At 39.6% G+C, this 16080-nt stretch overlaps 1 long non-coding RNA gene across 1 annotated transcript; it reads left to right on the top strand.

The window, feature by feature from the left end:
* Nucleotides 1–1815: 1815 nt before the first annotated feature.
* Nucleotides 1816–15579, top strand: LOC116078933. The gene is made up of 3 exons (XR_004113662.1): nucleotides 1816–1860; nucleotides 9156–9251; nucleotides 14276–15579. It is a non-coding gene; the product is annotated as an uncharacterized LOC116078933 (long non-coding RNA).
* The last annotated feature ends 501 nt before the right edge of the window (nucleotides 15580–16080 follow it).

The following is a 16080-nucleotide window of genomic DNA, read 5'->3' as shown; positions in this document are numbered from 1 at the left end:
TATCATGACTCTTTCTTGCAGTTGAGGTGGTTCACTTTGTTACCAGAACCAAAACAAACAAGCTGTACTTATCAGTAGATCAAGGTGCACACTATCTTACGTGCTGCTTGATACAAAATGTGTTGCTCTAACCAGGCTGGTGTTTATCTCACTTTGCACAGTGGCCTGTTCCTTTGTGCTCCCTTGGACATCATGTGCCACGAGCTCACAGAAGGGCTGCGGTAGCTACACATCCCATATTCTTTCTAATGCTCTCTTCTCAGAACTACCCAATAGCTCATTGCTTTGAGGAGGTCATTGCTCCATCTTTAAGCCAACCATGGACACTGGACAAAGCAATGACTTAAGCTTAGCACGCATGCTTTGCTCTGCTCCAAAAGCCAATATGTTAGCAGCACTACTACAGATATCCCTGATAAATATCAACAGTGGCATCATTCTACATATTGGGCACTGTGTGGCAAGTAGCTCGTCATGTCCCCATACTCTTTCATTCATTCAGAAAACAAACAGAGGACCTCCCAAAATGAATCAAAATAACCAGACTCTGCTCATAGTTTACAGAGGTACTATATCATGAGTTAGGTATGATGATTTGTATTTTAGAGTTGGGACAACTGAGGCTTCCTAATGTCACTTCGGTTCCCAATCACACTTTTATTATTGAATGATAAGAAGAGATTCAAACACAAAGCAAGTTGAAAATGTGGTAATTTGGGGGGAATAATCTACATGAGAATAATCTGTCTATGACCACAGACTCCATGATGAAAAAGAAGAGAAGGACAAAATGTGAAAGTTGTGGGGATGCTGATCCCAGTGCCATTCCATGTTGACAAAACACTATTATTTCTGCCTTCATAGTGATAAGTCACCACAAACCACCCAGCTGATTGGTGTGTTTTTACTTAACTTTGTTTCTTCTCAGTCCTTTATAGACATCCATTTTGGTATCAGATATTTGGGCATGGGAGAGTAAGTTTGTGGAGTAATGTCATGTAGACAAGTGTCAACCTAATTGATGCCTTCTTCCAACATAAGGAAGCTGAAGCTCAGAGAGGGTGACAAATGTACCAAATCAACTCCCCAGTGAGAGCTACAGCAGAGACTTGAAGCACCTAGTTGTTCAGTCAGCTGCCTGATTTCCCTCTCCTGTCCTGTTTTGTGGTTTCTTTTTGGCACTTATTTACTAACTTTATTTAGTCTACATTTGTTTTTAGCAGCATTATTGATCTACTGTGTAATTGAGTATATATATTTCTGAATTATATTTAAATAAATATAAAATTAGGTCCAGGGATATAGCTCAGTTGATAAAAGGCATGCTTATCTTACATACACTAAGCCCTGGATTTGACCCCCAAGAACTGCATAAACCAGACATATTGGCACATGCCTATAATCACAACACTGAGGAGGTAGAGGCTAGAGGGCCAGAAGTTAGAAGTCATTCTTGCTACAAAGAAAGCTTGAAGACAGCCTGGGATATATGATATCCTATGTTAGCATGTACAATCATACATACATAACTACACACATATATTTAAAAATTTAAAAGCCAGTCATCAACCCCTTGTAAATGTCTTACCATCAACATTACACCCAACATACCAAGTGACTGAACAGTCTGCTCAGGGTTTGGCACATCTCACCAAATAGTTTGCCACATTTTTAGAACCAGGACATACAGATAATTTCCTTGAAAAACATTTTTGCTGTTCTGAAGATGGGAAAGGGTCCACTGAATGGGGATGTAGTCATTTTCAGTTCCCCAGGTGTGGCCCCTGCATCACAGTTCCACCCTGTACCACACTCACTTCCTGCCAAGGCCTGTGAGGGAGACACCTCTACCATTTACAGGTTAATTCAACTCTCCAAGCCTCACTAATGCTTAATACCTTTTATTGTTTTGCAGCTTGTGTGCTTCTGTTGTGCTTCTGTGGGGGCTGTCAACATGCATACTGTTCAAGTTGAGCAATGCCTATTTTGGGAGAGCAATGCGAACCATTTTAATGAAGCCATTGCCACCTTCACTTTACTCTGTTATAATTATGCTTGCTTTCTCCAGCTGACTGGTACAATTGTTACACTCCTCAGGCACTAAAGGATGAAATTCCCATCCCCAAGTGCACTTTTGAGTCTACTTAGTTGGGAGGAAAGATTAGGGGGGCTGCCTAATACTTCTGTTTTGAAACAGAAGAGGAAAAAGACACATGGGTCTTTCCTCTTTCCCTTTGCAAAACTCTGCCTCTTAGAAGTGGCTCATTTGTTTCCCCATTTAACAGGAAAATTAAGAAAGTCTTTGTTCCCCCTCATAACCATTCTTGGCTGCTGCAATGCTCAGGGAGTCTGGGGACTTGGGCTGCTGCTAGCAGGCATTCTTGGGAGAAAGAGTGTTCATTTGTGGATTTGGGTTTTATTCTTTCTTATGAATGAATTTATTAAATTTGCAAAACAGCATGATTTCTGCCCCTCAGCTCTGCATGAGAGAGGTAAGGCAAGCGTTCATTGCCATCATTAACTCAAGACAGAACTGAGATCCTGTCTTCTATTGTGCTAATGTTCAAATCTGCCGCACATTTAAAAGATCCTGGGTGTGTTGAAAATGAACTGAATCTCAGGTAGATTTCTTAAATCAGGATCTTGGGAGATAAAACTCATACAGTCTCTTAGAATTTCACCAAGTGGGCTGTAGCAACACATAGGGCTGATATCTTCTCATCTGTAGGACTCTCGGTTCTGGATTCCACATGGTGTCCGGAAGAGAGTCATTCAGATGGATCCAAAGTTAGATCTCTGCTCTCTTTGCTAGCTCTGACTGGCAGCTCCTCATTTATATATCTGCCCTCAGCCTGGTCTCCATTTATTAAGTAAGGATAGTAATAGTTCTTGTTTGTACAGTGGTTTTCAGGTTCCATGACATGATGTTTGGGCAATGCATCCACCTCAACTGCAAGAGGTTAACTCACAACTTTTTAAACTGAGCTCTTGATGACTTTCACAACTGAATGTGGGGGGTTCCAGAAAATGTTGGCAATAGTAAAAGGATCCAGACTGCACAACTACCAAAATCAATTCATAATTAAATGTGCAACGCATCCAAAATATTTCTGGAAATACTTGGCTGTGTTGCATCATGGAACCTCACTGCAACATTCATTCTGAACATTCGACATGTGGACTTTGCATTGTGCCATGCCCTTGTGCCATGCAACAGCAATCAACATTTGCCTGAAATCTTAGCTCAGATTGCAGGTTCCCAGGCATTGGGAACTACAGTGTTTCTACTGCAAAGTTTTTGCTCATCTATAAAGCTGATGGTTTAATTGAAGAAAACAAAGACTTTTTAAATAATTTCCAGGTGCCATTCTTCAGTGCACAAATATCAAATTAGGACATCTTTGAAATTTATTGTGTTAGGGTATTTGATTTTTTTTTAATTGTTATTTTTAGGACCAGAGTGCTGGCTCAGGAGTTAAGAGCATTTATTGCTCTTGTAGAAGAACAGGTTCAGTTTTTGGTGCCCACACAATGGCTTACAACCATCTATAACTCCAGTTCCAGATAGTCCCACTTCCATTTCTAGCCTTGGGGTGGGAAGAAGCAGTCATGCATGGGGTATGCATATGAATATACAAGTGAAGGACTCATACATATAAAATAAAAGGAATAAATCTAAAAGAAATTTTAAAATTGCTCTTTGAGTACCAGCCTTGAGTTTCATCACAAATTGTTTAATACATTTTGGCTTGCAATCAGGACTAAATTCCCAACAATTTCTTAAACATTCCTAAGCATACTTCTGTCATTGTTTATTATGTATTTATGCAAAAGGGTATTCTCAGCATTGATGAGTATATAATCAAAACATTGACCAATCTAAAAAGTGGTGAAGATACTCTATATCCTGTAGCATTAAATATTCAGGCAAGTTTAATTTTTTAATGTAAAACTATATCAGCATATCCATCTCAATAGCATGAATATTTGCTTTTGTCTTTAACAGTGATAAATAAATAAATATGTGCATGCATGTACACACACACACACACACACACACACACACACCTCCTAAGTTGTATTTTAAAATAAATTTCCTCAATTTTTTCCCTGCCTGCTAAGCTCTCTGGAGCACATGCAGCTGCCCTCAGTAGCCTGTAGTCTTCCTGGACATCAATTGTCTGGCCATGCTACTGCCCGCCTTTATCAGACCTGTTAATCTGGTAGCATACAGGTTATATTCCCTCCCTCCACCCATTTCCCCATGCACAGTCAGTACCATACCCAACTACTGGGAGACTTGTACCACCCCCTGAGTTCCATTGTCCAGCCCAAGTCTACTCACCAAAGGCCTGACACACCAGGATCATCCAGGTTAGGCCCCCTCCCAATTCCTACTACAACAGGAACATTCAGGGACAACCAGATGACTAGAGCCCAATGTAAGAACACAACCAACAAAAGCCAGGGCAATATTACAAATTTAGAACACAGCTAACCTACTATACCATGCCCTATATCCTAACACAATGAAAGCACAAGAAAATGACCTTAAATCCAATCTTATATAGATGATAGAGGTCTTTAAAGAGGAAAAATAAATCCCTTAAAGAAATACAGAAAAATACAAGAGTACAGGAGCAACAGATGCAAGTATCACCAACAGAATTCAAGAGATGCAAGGGAAAATCTCAGGTGTAGAAGATAGGATAGAAGAAATTGATACATCAGTCAAAGAAAATGTTAAATCTAAAAATTTCATGATGCAAAACATCCAGGAAATCTGGGATACCATGAAAAGACCTAACCTGAGAATTATAGGAATAGGAGAAGATGAAGAGTCCCAGCTCCAAGGACCAAAAACTATTTTCAACAAAATCATAGAAGAATACTTTCTTAACCTAAAGAAAGAGATGCCTATAAACATACAGGAAGCTTACAGAACACCAATTAGACTAGACCAAAAGAGAAAATCCTCCCATCACATAATAATCAAAACAAACACAAAATCTACAGAACACAGAAAGAATATGAAAAGCTGCAAGGAAACAAGGCCAGGAAACATACAAGGGCAGATCTATCAGAATTACACCCCACTTCTCAACAGAGACTCTAAAAGCTGAAAGAGCCTGAACAGATATTTTGCAGCCTCTAAAATCAGAGATGTCAACCTAGACTACTATACACAGTAAAACTCTCAATCACAATAGATGGAGAAAATAAAGTATTTCAAGCCGAAACCAAATTTAAACAATATCTATTCACAAATCCAGCCCTACAGATAATACTAGAAGGAAAATTCCAACCCAAGAAGGATAACTACCACACAGGCCAGGCAGTGGTGGCTCACGTATTTAATCCCAGCACTTGGGAGGCAGAGGCAGGCTGATTTCTGAGTTTGAGGCCAGCCTGCCTGGTCTACAGAGTGAGTTCCAAGACAGCCAGGGCTATACAGAGAAACCCAGTATCAAAAAACAAAACAAAGAAAGAAACAAAAAAATGCCCACAGGAAATAAGTAATTTCATACCAGCAAAACAACAGAAGCACACATACAGACATACACACACACACACACACACACACACCTAACACCACCAACATCAAAGTAACAGGAATTAACAATCACTTGTTATTAATATCTCTCCGCATTAATGAACTCAATAAAAAGACATAGGCCAGTAGAATAGTCGTGAAAACAGAATCCATAATCCTTCTTCATACAATGGACATACCTTAGCAATAAAGATAGACATTATTTCAGAGTAAAGAGCTGGAAAAAAGTTTTCCAAGCAAGTGGTCCCAAGAAGCAAGCCAGAGTACCCAATCTAGTATCTATCAAAATAGACTTTCAACCAAAATTAACCAAAAGAGACAGGGAAAGACACTTCATACTCATCAAAGGAAAAATCTACCAAGATGAAATCTCAATTCTGAACATCTGTGCCCCAAACACAAGGGCACCCATATTTGAAAAAAAAAAAAAAAGCTAAACCTTAAATTGCACATCAAACTCCACACATTAATAGTGGGAGACTCAATACCCCACTCTCACCAATGTACAGGTCATCCAGACAAAAACTAAACAGAGAAATAATGAAACTAATAGACACTATGAATCAAATGGACCTAACAAATTTCTACAGAACATTTCAGTCACATACAAAAGAATGCATGTGACTTCTTTTCAGTACCTCACTGAACATTCTTCAAAAAAGTCACAAAGCAAGCCTCAACAGACATAAGAAAACTGAAATAACACCTTGTATCTTATCATAATACTAGGGATTAAAGCTGGATTTTAATAGCAGAAACACAAGAAAGACTACAAACTCATGGTAACTGAACAATAGTTACTCCATGACCACTGGGTCAGGGAAGATATATAGAAATTAAAGGCTTTATATAATTCAATGTAAATGAAGGCACAACCTACACAAACTTCTCAGACATAATGAAAGCCATGCTAATAGGAAAGTTCATAGCAGTAAGTGCCTCCATAAAGAAATTAGAGAGTTCTCATACTAGCAATTTGAAAGCACCAGAGGAGAAGAGGAAGAGGAAGAAGAAGAAGAAGAGAAAGAAGAAGAAGAAGAAGAAGAAGAAGAAGGAGAAGGAGAAGGAGAAGGAGAAGGAGAAGGAGAAGGAGAAGGAGGGAGAAGAAGGAGAAGGAGAAGAAGAAGAAGAAGAAGAAGAAGAAGAAGAAGAAGAAGAAGAAGAAGAAGGAGAAGAAGAAGAAGAAGAAGAAGAAGAAGAAGAAAACACACCCAAGAGAAGTAGGTGGAAAGAAGCAATCAAAATCAGGGTTCAAATCAATCAATTAGAAACAAAGAAAACAATACAAAAAAAAAAAACAATAAAACCAAGAGCTGATTCTTTGAGATAATCAGCAAGATAGACAAAACCTTAGCCAAAGTAACTGAAAGATAGAGATACAGATTCCAAATAAACAAAATCATAAATGAAAAGGAAGACCTAACAACACACAATGAGGAAATTCAGAGAATCATTAGGTCTTACTTCAAAAGCCTGTACTACATAAAATTGAAAAATCTAAATGAAATGGAAGACTTTCTAGACAGATACTAAAGTAAAATCAAGATCAGGTAAACTATTTAAACAGTCCTATAATTCCTAAGGGAAATAGAAGCAATTTGGCAGTGTCCCCTCTGTTTACATTTTTGTGCAATAGTTTGAATAGTATTGGTATTAGCTCTTCTTTGAAAGTCTGGTAGAATTCTGCACTAAAATCATCTGGCCCTGGGCTTTTTGGTGGTAGTGGTTATTGTTGTTGTTGTTGTTGTTGTTGTAAGACTTTTAATGACTGCTTCATCTAGCTGCAGATGGAGGCAGATTCAAAGATCCACAGCCAAACATCAGGCAGAGCCCAGGGAGTCTTCTCGAAGAGAAGTGAGCAAGTTGGAGAGGTCAAGGACACCATAAGAAGATGCATAGTCAACTAACTTGGGGCCATGGGGGCTGGACTTGGCCCCCTACACACTGTAGCAAATGTGTGCCTTGGTCTTCATGTGGGTCCCCTAACAAGTGGAGCTAAGGCTATCTCCATCTCTGTTTTCTGATGCTGGGTTCTCTTACCCCTACCTGGACTGCCTGGTAGGGCCTCAGTGGAAGAGGATGTCTAGTCCTGCTGGGCCTAGATGCCCCAGGGTGGAGTGGTACCCCTTAGAGAAGTGGAGGGGCTATAAGAGGAGAGATTTGTAAAGGTGGGTCTGGGATAAAAGAAGGGAGAGGGGCTGTGATCAGGATGTAAAGTGAAGATAGTAGATAGATAGATAGATAGATAGATAGATAGATAGATAGATAGATAGATAGATAGATAGATAGGTAGATAGATAGATAGATAGACAGATATATAGATAGATAAATAAATAAATAAATAATTCTTCATGAGTTATTATCCCTAAGTATTTGATTTATATAACTGTTTAATAAAGCTGTTTATTTGGAATTGTGTAGAATTTTCTTTCATGAAAATGAGAGACATTTAGGAATCTGAGTGCTCTGTGTGCTTTGGACATCATTGACTCTCAGTTTATAAACTGGTATATCCAGCAAAGAGATTATCTTATTGCTGTTAAAACCGGCCCAAGAAAAGCATCTTAAGGAGCAGAGAGGGTTATTTTGCCTCCTAGTCCCAGTGGATATAGCTCATTTGGGTTGGAAAATGGCAAACAGAGTTACTCATTCACGGGAGGAGGAGCTTGAGGTAGCAGCTTCTCAGACCCTGGCAGATCAGAAGCAGAGATGTATTAGAACAGGAGATGGGATATCTTTCCGTGCTCACCCCTGGTGGCCTATGTCACACGAGAGTCTGTGAAAGGCATGCCAAATTCAAGCATGAAGCCACAAGTTACCCTGAGAAACTGAGAGATAAAAGCCTGATACACTAAGGGGTCTTGTTGCTGTTAACAGCTGGCCTGGAATGCAGAGTTAGACCATGGTGTCTTCCTATTAGACAGTCTTACCTAACACTATCATATAAGTCCACTCCGTGACCATGACAAAGTGCAGTGAAAGCTAAGTCCTCTCTAAAGTGTTATCTAAACATAGAAACAGATTATCAGACAAACTACGGAAGTGCTAAGCACACTGTCCAATGGCTGATACGAGAGATGACTGCTCCTTCATTTACAGATTTATCCTCAAGTCTTCTCTGGATAGCAACATTTATTATAATAGTTAGTTACAGAATAATGCACACATTCTGATAGCATTGGACAAGATCTTTCTAATACCCTCTTAATATTGAGGTACCCTCTAGCTTCCCCAGTGTACTCATCCTTATCTGCCTCCATATGAAATCCACTTTTTTCAACAGCAGTTATGTTCCTGGTTGTCTTTGTCTAGAAGACATTGGCACCTACCTCTCTTACAGAAGTCCTGTAACCCCATTCTAATTAGATAACCTAAGAGTTCTTAAAATTATGCATTTACCTTCCCATTATTCTATCCAATCTCTTAAGTCCTTTGCATTTGATCTTTGTGTTACCAATTCAGTCTCATTTCCCATCATGCTCTGATATGACTTTCTGGAATTCATATTCTCTATGGCCCTCTCTGTCTCTGTGTGTGTCTCTCTCTCATTCATAATTCTTTATTTTCTTTTTTCCTATGTCTGTTTCCTTCCCACATACAGCCTGGTGTTTCATAATTGAAGACTCACTATATGCTTGTTGCTGTCCTCAGAGATATCTATAAGTTGAGTAATTAACGCTGAACAAGAATCTTTGAAGTAGGTGATGTTATGATATTCATTTTGCAGGTAAAAAGAAAAAAGAAAGAAAAAAAGATCACAGGAAAGTTAGCTGATGTGCTAAATTTCATATTAAATGGTTTAACCATGTAAAAAAAAATCCAGTGACTTATTTACCAACAAGTGTTACTAAGATTAATGAGATAAAATGCAAGTATGTGAAAAGTTTTCAAAAGTGTTCTTGAAGGCTAATAAGATATAGTTCAGAAAGTAAAGACACATGCTCTACAAACCTGATGACCACAGTTTGATTCCCAGATCTCACATTGTGCAAGGAGAGAAACCACCTTCACAAAGCTATCCTCTGAAGTCCACATGTGAGCCTGGGCATATGCAACCCCGACACATATACTCACACATACAACAATAATGATGATGATAAGCAAAGGAAAATTTAATAAAAAGTATATTTCTTATTTAACCTGCTTTTTGAATCTCTCTTTTGCAGTCTACCCTCACCACAATGCACCACAATGCCACAGTGACCACCGGGTATACTCAAGTGTACCTTACCATGAGTGACTCATAATAAAAGTCTGTGTGGCTCTGATTTCAAGCAGTCATTTGATATTTCCAACTCACAATTTCCTTCAAAATAACAAAACTACTTATTAATCAAAAGTGAACATAGTTTTGCTTGGATCTCGTATGGTTTATTAAAGTCTTGCATATTTACATGCTAACATTTGACTATCAAAATTTGAATTAAGGATGTATTACATGCTGAAGGTGTTCCCAGGTGACCAAAACTCTAGAAGGAACTGGTAGTACATTAAGAAGCCAGGGAACTTTAGGTCAGCAAATTGTGGGCTTTAAAAATTAACTTTATTCATGTGTGTGTGTGTGTGTGTGTGTGTGTGTGTGTGTGTGTGTGTGTGTGTGTGTATGTGCATGTGTGCATGAATGTGCATCTTTCTAAGTGTGTATATGGGGTGGGGGGGTGCCTACTGATGCCAAAAGAGATCACTACACTCCTGGAGTCGCAGTTAAATGCAGTTTTGAGGTGTCTGATATAGACACTAGTCAATGGAATTGTGTCCTCTAGAAGAGAAGCAAGTGTTCTTAATAGGCTGAACCATCTCTCTAGTCCCCTAATGTAGCTGCTTCTTGCCAGATCATGTATGTTTTTCAGACTGTATTTAGATGCTTCTGTGACACATCTGCTAGAGATTCATCATTTTCTTTAATATCCATGGTTAGTGGTTCTTTTCTTATATTTGTCTTAGGGGTACCCCTCTCCAGAGTTAGGACCTTCCACCATGTAGTATAATCTCCATCCTAAAGGGAAAGGTTTTTTACATGAACTTGAGGTAGAAACAATTTAAGGTGAAAGTATTCTTGTGAGGATGTGAAGCATGGGAAAGGAAAAGTCCTTGACACATCAGGAGAGGCTCTGTACACAATGGTCTATCTGAAGACTTTGGGAAACATAGACCTGGAGAAAATTGGCATGTCCTCTTGTATTTCAACCCTCATCTTTCTTCTCAATATGGTCTGGCGGGAACAAGATAGAATGTGCTTACGACCCTCCTTATTCCTCATTCATGGGAGAGAATTCTTTTTATATCCTCAAGTTTTTTAACCCTGCTGTTTAGAAAATCCCACATTTTCCAACAGGGGCGTCTGTGGTGTTTCAGCCATGTGGGGAAAGCAAATAGAAGTTATAAAACATTGGAAAACAAGTTTGACTTTTTAAAAAAACTAAATTCAATCAATATAGAAGAGAAGGGAGAAAGAGTGGAAGGACCTACAGGGTGATGTCCATCTTTGCTCCCATAACCAAGCCTATAAAAAGAATTTAACTTGGAGTTGATGATGGGCAAGAGGCTTGGGTAGATTGAGGCCATCACCTGATGAAGATGGTCTGCAGACCCAAGTGTTGGTTTTCTTCTGATGTCTTCTGAATGTTATTAAAGCTTTGGGTTGTTTTCACTGCTGTGGTGGCTGACCTGTGTTCCTTTGTGTGTGTTGCTTTGTTTGCTACACAAGGACTTGAAATCTTATAGCTCCTCATCTGGGAATCATGTGTGCTAAACTGCATACATGCTCTAGGGGGAGATTCAGAAGAGCGTTAGAATTAGTTTACAGTATGATGGGTAAGGAGGTCTGGAGTTCAGCGTGGGTGTGGCAAAGAGTTCCAAGAAAGTTCCAAGCCATCTATCATGAAAACACTTATGAGAATATAGACCACAGGACTAGGGAGATGGCTCAGTGTTCAAAGGGCATGCCATACACGCATGAGAATTTGAACATTATAGATCTCCAACAACCACTTGCGACCCTAGTGTTAAGAGATGAGAGACAGACAAGTCTTAGGGTGCACTGGCCAGGTAGTCTAACTGAATTAGTGAACTCCAGGCTCAGTGAGAGACACTATCTCAAAAGCATGATAGAAATGGGGCTGGAGCAACAGTTCTGATAGCAGCTATGCCCAGCATCCTTATCTGGGAGCTCACAGATGCCAACTCTAGGGGGAGCTCCTACATCCCTGGTCTCTGTGGGTGCCTGGACCCACACAGACACATACAATACAATTACAGGAGCCTGATATAGCTGTCTCCTGAGGGACTCTGACCATATCCAACTAATACAGAAGTAGAGGCTCACAGTCATCCATTGGACTGAGTACAGGGTCCCCAATGAAGGAGCTAGAGATAGGTCCCAAGGAGCTGAAGGGTTTGCAGCCCCTTAGGACAAACAACAATGTGAACTAACCAGTACGCTCAGAGCTCCCAGGGACTAAACCATAACCAAAGAATACACATGGTGGGACTAAAGGCTCCAGCAGCATATGTATAGCAGAGGATGGTAGGATGGTATAGTCAGTCATCAAGGGCAGGAGAGGCCCTTGGCCCTGTGAAGGTTCTATGTCCCAGTGTAGGGGAATGCCAGGGCCAGGAAGCAGGAAAGTGTAGGTTGGTGAGCAGGAGAAGAGGGGAGGGAACAGGGTTGGGTTTTTTTTTTCTTGTTTTTTTATTTTATTTTATTTTATTTTTTTATTTTTTTTCGGAGGGGAAACTGGAAAGGAGATATCATATGACATGTAAATAAAGAAAATATCTAATAGAAAAAAGAAAAAAATACTTTTAATAGTGTAACAAACTAGTTCACCATACATATCTAGGCTGTGTTTTAACCTTTGATAACATTTATAATGCAAGTTTTTAAATTACCTTATAATTTTGTGGATACTACATGACTATAATGTCTGTAAATGTTTAATAAAAAGTTAGAAAGCAAAAAATGCCTGGAACAGTGCCTGGAAGTGTACCAGGCTAGCATTCTAGCATTGGACAGCCATTGGCTAGGTGGATTTTTGAGGGTCCCCTTAATAGCATTGGGGGTGGTAATAAAACATAAAATAAAAAGATAAAATTAAACAATAAGGTGAAGGCCAATAGAAGCAGATACCTGAAGTTAACCTTTGGCTTCTATAAGGGTGGGCATAAGTACACACTACCCTGTGACATCCAAGGGCTGAAGGACTTGTGATCATCCTCAGAACCTTTGTCAAATTTCTGATGAGCGATGATCGCTTACATGTGTGATTTTTCAGGAGAACATTTCTTATTTTTCTTAGCAGAAAGGATTTTAGCTCTAAGCCAAGGGATCTTTCTCATAGTTCTGGCTACAAATGGAATACTCACTAGAGAAAAATAACTTCTTTGGGGGAAGATATTCAAGCAAAATAATTGGGGAGATCCAAAAATGTCCTAAGTGTATTAATATGAATACAGTTTCCCCTAATTTGGATCATAGCTGGAAGACGTGCTTCTAGTCACAGAGATTCTTATAAAGTAAAACTAAGAAATACATATTTCCAAATATGTGTAAATCATTGGAGTATGGTATAACGCTTTGATGAGATATTGCTCAGCCACCAGAAAAGAAGGAAACCAATGAGCCCTGGACTCATGTTAAATGAAAGAAAAAAAAAATCAGCCACAGTCTGTCTCCTTCACAAGTGTTTCTGAGGATAAAATGACATGTAGAAATTAGTTAGCCCAGTACCTGGACTAAATAAGTAAATAGTAAAAGCTTAAAGATGATGGTAATGATGGTGATGATGGTGATGATGACGATAGTGGTAATTATGATGATGGTGGTGATGGGATTATAGGGATGATGGTGGTGATAATTTTCCTGTAAGAAAAAAAAAAACTGTAAAATTGGGGTTCTATAGGTCACCACATATCTCATTAATCATATACTCAAAATATGAACTAAGTTCCTATATTCCGGGGTTCATGGATAAAGATTGTGATCTAGTAAAGTAAATTAACAGTCCTACTAGAGGGTTAAAAGTCAAATAGTCTCCTGACATTTCCAAGATTACAAACCCATGCAGTCTCAATGACATGGCTACTTCAACAAGGGAGACACCAAAGGGCCTGCTAATGTGGAGGAGAGAAGCCATCTCAGGGGCCCTGACCACAGGGAAGAACTGTAGGCAGCCAAGGAATAGTGAGAGGAGGAGTCTTCCTTAGGTAAGAGCCACAGAGCCCTTATGGTTAGCCCTGAAGTCATATGCATACAGTGTGTCTGTACAGACTGAGAAGGTCGAATTTGCATATTAGGAATATATGTGTACATACATATATATGTGTATTATGATATATATGATGTATATGTACACGCGTATATATGCACATATATGATATGTACCAACAATTAAAGAAAAAGAGGGCAGAAAGTATGCATTTGATAGAGAGTAAGAGTGATACATGGGAGGGCTTGAAAGTAGGAATGGGAAAAGAGGAAATTATATATATATATATATATATATATATATATATATGACATATATATTAAAAACTTTTAAAAATTCATATAACTACAACCTTCTCATCTTTCTGGTCGTCTCATAAGATGCCACTTAGATTGGCTCTACATAAATTCTGTAGAGCTATATGAATCTAAAATCGCAGCGTCTTTCCCAGACATTGGGAGCAGATGGGGGTGTATCTGACAGAACTCTCCATTAAATGCACGTGTATTTTTAGCCTGGCCATGTTGTATTTGTTCTCCAATCACAAAGCTGCACAGAAAGCCTCCAAGCATGATGAAGACCACGAATGGCGCCTTCTGGGAGATCCAACCTCTATCAAACACAAGAGAGAATAATGTGGCATATAGTTTCCAAGGTTTTATAACTATGGAAAATGAGGAAGATTGATGATGCTTTTCCTGCCAGAGGACAGGCTCGCTGTTGTTGCTTGACTTGTAATCCCCTGCCCCGCCCCCTGACCCAACTTCAAAACAAAAGTCCAAGTCTAATTAAAATCAGAACCCCGTGTCCCATTAGTGCTCTGCTGGCAGACCTTGGCTTTGGCATTGTCTTTCTGACCAGATTACTGATTAGTGTTTATTGCTAATCATCTGTGGCTGGAAACATGACCCAGGGAGCAGAGAGACCAGGGCAACGGCATGCAGTGTCATTGTTAGACTTACCCCCAGTGTTTGCAGCAGGAATCACTCAACCCTAATCCACAACCACAACAGACGCCTGAGCACGCCAAGTCCCTTGTGTTGGCAGTCAGGCAAAGCTGCCTCCTCTCAGCTCTTGGCAGGACTCCCCAGGGATGTCTGAAGCCTGTGCTGCCTGGAGAGGTGGGACAGGCTGAGCAAATCAGCGGTTGCCATATCTTACAGCAAATTTCTCATGTCCTCTGTCTTCTCAATTCCTCACAGAAAACCAAGAGTCTCGTTGGGTGAGGATGTGCCATATTGTGGAATGCAGTCTTCTGAGCATCAGAGCTTTTATTATCTCCATCCAAGCAGCTGGGATTACTGGCAAGTGATGTTCCAGATTGGGTCCATCAACGCCCCTTGTAGAGGGAGAAGAGGTCAAGAAGCTTCATTAAACCTTCACCCAAAATTCCAACTCCTCCTTCCTTCCTACACCTCCCTACCAGCTAGAAGTACTTTGTCTCCAGTTTCACATGGGCTTGGGGGGGGGGGGTCAAGAGTATATCGAGGGTAAAGGAGCATGGGAGGAAGCATCTTTGCCCCATGGAGAACCTGTCACCTGTGGTCTGGTGGGATTTTCTGCAATGTAGCTGTTTAAAGGTGAAATGGAAAATAATTTTTAAAAAATCAGTCTCTCATCATTTCCAACCCCAAAGTGACCATTTTGGCCACTTTACTATAGATTATGAGATTTTAAAATCATGAAAAAATAAATAATACCTTGTTGTTTCGACTAACTTAGGTGCCTGAAGTAAGAACAGCAGTGTGAGGTTATATGGGGGAATTCTGTAGAAAATGGTTTTATCTGCCTGCAATAAAGTTTCCTAAATTAACATAGTAGAGATTTTTGCTTTTTTATTTTACTTTTTTTTTATGTGTATAGGTATTTGTCTGCATGTAGGTCTCTGCGTTCTGTGCATTTCTGGTGCCCATAGAAACCAGAAGAAGGATTAAGATCCCCTGAAACTGGAATTCCAGATTATTTTGAGCTAGGAATGGAACCTGGGTCCTCTAGAAGAGTAGACAGTGCTCTTAACCACTGAGCCACCTCTCCAGCTCATAATGTTGTATTTTTAGTCAAATCAATAATCTAGGGAAGGTTTGGAAGATAATACAGAATGATGCATCCATGGCCTCTTGTAAATATATTTGCTTGAGAGATAATGGATACTGTTGTGTGAACACCCCACAAGATAATGCTAATGTCCAAGAAAGCAGTGGCCAAGCAGGGAGAACAGTTTCATGTATTAAGTAAACACATTTGTTTGGTTGCTTGTTTGTTTAAATTTATGTTTCAGTAAATTAGCCAAAGAAATTAGGAAAGGGAGGGATCCCACTT

The sequence above is a fragment of the Mastomys coucha genome, unplaced genomic scaffold (assembly GCF_008632895.1).
Source record: "Mastomys coucha isolate ucsf_1 unplaced genomic scaffold, UCSF_Mcou_1 pScaffold5, whole genome shotgun sequence".
NCBI lineage: Eukaryota > Metazoa > Chordata > Mammalia > Rodentia > Muridae > Mastomys > Mastomys coucha.
This window is presented reverse-complemented; position numbering and strand designations above follow the sequence as displayed.